This window comes from Gekko japonicus, unplaced genomic scaffold, assembly GCF_001447785.1.
Source record: "Gekko japonicus isolate JY-2015 unplaced genomic scaffold, Gekko_japonicus_V1.1 scaffold411, whole genome shotgun sequence".
Classification (NCBI taxonomy): domain Eukaryota; kingdom Metazoa; phylum Chordata; class Lepidosauria; order Squamata; family Gekkonidae; genus Gekko; species Gekko japonicus.
In genome coordinates this window covers 392,552-397,493 of record NW_015160221.1, presented here as the reverse complement: position 1 = coordinate 397,493, position 4,942 = coordinate 392,552, and positions in this window count along the sequence as shown.

The window sequence follows — 4,942 nt, the reverse complement described above, 5'->3', positions numbered from 1 at the left end:
ATTCCTGATACCATCCTGGCTGAGGGGAGCAGGGCCTTCTTAACACTAGCCCTGAGAGTTTTGCAAGAACTTCCCTAGAGCAGTAACTTTTTAAAAACTGTTGTTCTGTATTGAGCTTCAAAAAAAAAAAAAAGCAATGCCCACTTACTTTGGAAGAATTTCAGCAGCTAACTTGGAGTTTGAATCTTGGCTCAAACTTCTGTGGACACCAAACAAGTTTGCTGCCAGCTTTGTAAGCTGCAGAATTCCTCTCTTGTTGAATAGCAAATTCTCCCCCCCCCCCCCCCCGATTTTTACTTTTGTCTTAGGCTCTTTTTTATCTTTGTGCAGGCTGCAGTAAAGCAAGATGGGATGTACAAGTATATCACATTTTAAAAGATATTCTTTGTCGTTTTAGCTTTGCATTAGGTTGGAGATGAGCCTTTCTTTAAGCCCAGTTCCTTTCCATAAATGTGGTTCCTTAGTCCAAGATTCCACAGCTTTAACCTCCCAGAAACAAGGACCCGAAATTCTTCTCTCAGCGTTTACAGAATGAAACTGTCTGTACTTCTCTTTCCCTTGTATGCCACATTTATATGCTAACAAACCCCTCTGGAGAATCTTCCCCTTAGCTGGCTGCCTTGTACAACTGAAAGCCTGTTGCTACTTTATGCACAAGTAAAAATGACCCAATTCTTCCCCCCCCCTTCTGTGAACATCCAGTTCTTCAGCTGTCTGCCAAATTTGAGCCTTGGAGGGCTGCCATATGTCAGGCAAAAGCGTAATGGGAAGAATTTTCACAAAATTGCTCGAGGCCTGATCCTTCACTGTCAGGGGCCACTTCTGAGGTCTGAAAATGTAGGATAGGATAGGTGGGGTAATTGATAGAAAATGCAATACAAACATAACATCCACCCATAGCCATAAATGGCATTCTTGAGCGTTCAGAGCATTACATGGTGCTCATCTTGTGTACAACAGCCCCGTAAAGTAGGTGAGTATTATAATCAGGGATATAGAAATCAGGCCTTTTGCATTTATTTATTTTTTTATGTTGTCAGTTTGGTGTAGTGGTTAGGAGCACGGACTCTAATCTGGGAGAACCAGAGTGATTCTCCACTCCACATGCAGCCAGCTGGGTGACCTTGGGTCAGTCACGGTTCTCTGAGAGCTGTTCTCTCAAGAGCAGATCTCTCAGAATGATCTTAGGCCCACCTACCTCATAGGGAGTCTGTTGTGGAGACAGGAAGGGAAGGAGTTTGTAAGCCGCTCTGAGACTCCGAGTGAAGGGCAGGGGATAAATCCAATCTCCTCTTCTTTAACAGCCGTTGGAAGTGCCTCACACCCTTCTGAGTGAACTGTCTATATTTTGGACTGGATCTTGTTTTGAACCCACTTCCCTTTGCAACGCAGCTCCCTCCACACCTGTCTGTGGTATATATAAATCAGCCCGATGTATTCATATGGTATATAAATCAGTCTGATGTCTCCCACACTTTTGCTGAAGTGAATTCTGATGAATGAAAGGTTACGCTGGAATAAAGATTTGTGTCTTAGTTTGTTTAAAACGTTTCTATGCCACCTCTTCAGAGACCTGCTCGAGGGGGCTCACAACATAAAAGATACAATAACACAACGTAGAATCACTAAAATGACCCATTGAAAACTAGCCAATAAAACCCAGAAGCATTAGAGCACGTGTCGGTATTTAAGATGCCACTGGACTCCTGTTTAATTCCGTCACTACCGACTGACATGGCTTTGTGGTCGCCAACCTCCAAGTCGCGCCTGGAGTTCTCCTGGAATTACAACTGATCTCAGAGTACAGAGATCCGCTCCCCTGGAGGAAATGACTGCGTCGGAGAGTGAATTCTTCTGGCATGATACCCCACCGAGGTTCCTGCCCTTTCCAGCCCCTGCCTCTCCCTAGGCTCTGCCCCCAGATCTTCGAGAGTTTTTCCAGCCCAGAGTTGTCAACATTACATGTCCATCTATCAGAAATGATCACCTGCAAAATGAAGCCAGGCTTCGCAAGCTGGCCATAGCTGAAATGAACCGTGGTTTCACATTATGTCGGAACTGAGCCACTGTCTTGGCCTTTACATTGGCGCAAGAGGGGCCATTGTACTGTCAGGGAATACAGCAGGTAGAATGGAGATTTCAGCAAAGGGTAATAAGGGAGGGGAGACGCAGGCAGTGAACCTTGTTATGGGGACGGGGTGTGTGTGTAATAAGCGTGTCCCTCTTTTCATTTGTGAAATGCCAGAGGGTGTGACGATCTCGTTCAGAAGCGGTGCCCTGCCTCTGTGATTTCCTATCCCTGTGTCAAGTTCCTTCTCTGGAGGGCTGAGCTCTGCTCTTGAACCCATTCTTTTCCTCCTTGACTCAGTCAGAATCCCAGTTTCGTTAAGTGCAAAAGGAGGCTAATCGCAGGGTGGAAAATAATTTGACTCGCTAATACCCCAGAGGAGGAACATTTACAGCAACCACAAGTATTTTCAGGATTATGGAACATAACACTTTTGAAAAGCTTGTTTCTGGGGGCATGTTTGCATAAGCAACATTGCCCTCTTCGTTCCTCCCCTAAAGGGCGGGGTTCTATGCCATAGGTGTATTCCCCCCCACACACAGGGGTCATTTCATAGAAAAAGAGCTGCAGGAGCTCATTAGCATAACTTATTAGCAACACACTTTGTAATATCATTTTAATGAAAAGAATTCTGTAACAGCCAATTGTGGAGAATCCTGTGAGGAATAGACAGGCTATGAATTTGTCCCACCCCATTCTAATTACACAAATTTATGTATTTATTAAGGCACTATTTCCTAATTAGCGACAAATATACATGGTAAAATGCATTTCCTTCCCCTGCAGTCAGCCAACAAAAACATCTGTTGGAACAATATTATCTTTGAATGAGGCAAGCACCAAAGGGAAAAATACACAAGGCACTATGTAAGTCAACAAGATTTGCCATTTGGAATACTGTCCTTATTAGTAACAGGGTTGTTCTCTCTCAGTAGTACAAACAGAAGAATCTGAAACATAAATTAGATATCACCCTGAATACTCCAAGCCCTTGCTATTGACAGCTGCTAAATGGTGAATAATTATCATTAGTTGGGTGTCTATTGTTTAGTTAGCGGTGCTTGAAGTGGCTCAAGTGGTTAAGACGCTAAACTGCAGATTGGAAGGTTGGTAGTTCAGCAGTTTGAGACCCAAGTGCCGCATGACAGAGTGAGCTCCCATCTCTGGTCCCAGCTCCTGCCAACATAGCAGTTCGCAAGCAAGAAATCATAAGTAGATAAATAGGTACCACTCTGGTGGGAAGGTAACAGCGTTCCACGCGCCTTGGTGTCTAGTCATGCTGGCCACATGACCACGGAAACGTCTTTGGACAGTGCTGGCTCATTGGCTTGGAAACGGAGATGAGCACGACTTCTGGTTTATGGCGGCACGCTGAGCAGACTTATCTCCCGGACCTCCCGGGGATGAAATCTGCACACCAGCAGAAAGGGGGGGCAACGACTCACTACCCCCCCGGAGCCTAGTTGAAAGGCTCCTAGCCATGGGACTTTGAGAGGTGGCCTCTTCGCCAGCGTGATGCTGGGGAATCGAGGCGCTTCTCCATCCCGACGGTCCTCCTGCTGTGTGTCTGTATGGAACTAGTGACGCTGACCGGGACAAGCGCTGGAGATCGAGCGGTCTAAACGAAGATATAGCGAGGTCACAAAACCGACTATGAACTGTGAGTCAGATTAGAGAGTAACTGAAAATTTAAAAAGAAAGCTCCCACCCCATGGACTAGAAAGTAAAGCGAGCAGGGGAGGGGCCCCTCCCATGCACATGAATTAAAAAGCGAAAGACAAGGGGGGAGCGGAAGCAAAAATGTTAAAATCTGTTGGGAGAGACTTACCAGGGTGCGGATGAGCGTTTGAGCATATATTCAGAGACTTTAGCAAAATTTCAGAAAGTAAATAATCCATAAAGATGGCGGGGAAGAGGACTGAGAAAGAAAAACTTCTGAAAGTGAAAGTTGCTGGGAGCCCTCGTCCCGAAGAAACCACCGGGTTGGCCAGAACGTTGGCAGAATCCCTGCGCCCCCTGCTGGACCAGATGACTAATCTCAAGGAACAGTTGTCAACGATGAACCAAAGCATCACTACTCAGCAGCTTCAGCTGAATGAGACTCTTAAAATTACGGAGCAAACAGCAGAGAAAATGAAAGAAGTTGACGCAACTACCCAAAAGGTGAAGAAAAAGGTAGAAAAATTGGAAAAGAAGCAAGCTGCAAATGGAGAAGGCAAATCTGGTCCTCCGATTCCAGGGTGTCCCAGAATCTAAAGGAGAGAATCTGAAGCAAATGCTGAGTGAAGGATTAACCCCGGTAACAGATCTGATGGCGGAGTATTTGATGAACGAAATGGATGCGGCCTATAGGTCATATTCTGTATATATAAAAAAGAATAATCTGCCTGGGGAAATAGTAATGAGATTCTCGAAGAGGCATGTGAGGGATTCTATCCTGAGAGCGACTGCGGGGTCACCCTTGAAAATTGGAGACAATACCATCAGGATCTTAAAAGATATCCCATTTGAAATAAGATAAGGGAGAAAGAAATATAAAGATTTAATTCTTTTTCTTCAGACAAATGCAATTGTGTACAGGTGGTTAACTCCAGAGAGCGTAACCTTCAAACTTCAGGATAAAAAAAAGAAAGGATTGACTCTGTTTCCAAAGCACAGGAGTTTTTGAGAATCCAGTTGGGTGAGCCAGAGGAGGCGGATAAAGAGGAGAAGGACAGTAAGTCCAGTGGCGAGCTGGACTCGGGATCTTCCGGAGAGGACTCTTTCTGAAAAAGGGGCGGCTGCCCTTAAAAGTCCATATAAGCTGAGAAAAAGACAAGATAAGAAAAAATGAAGACTGAAGGACTCCGAACTGTGCCTTTGAAACTATAGCTT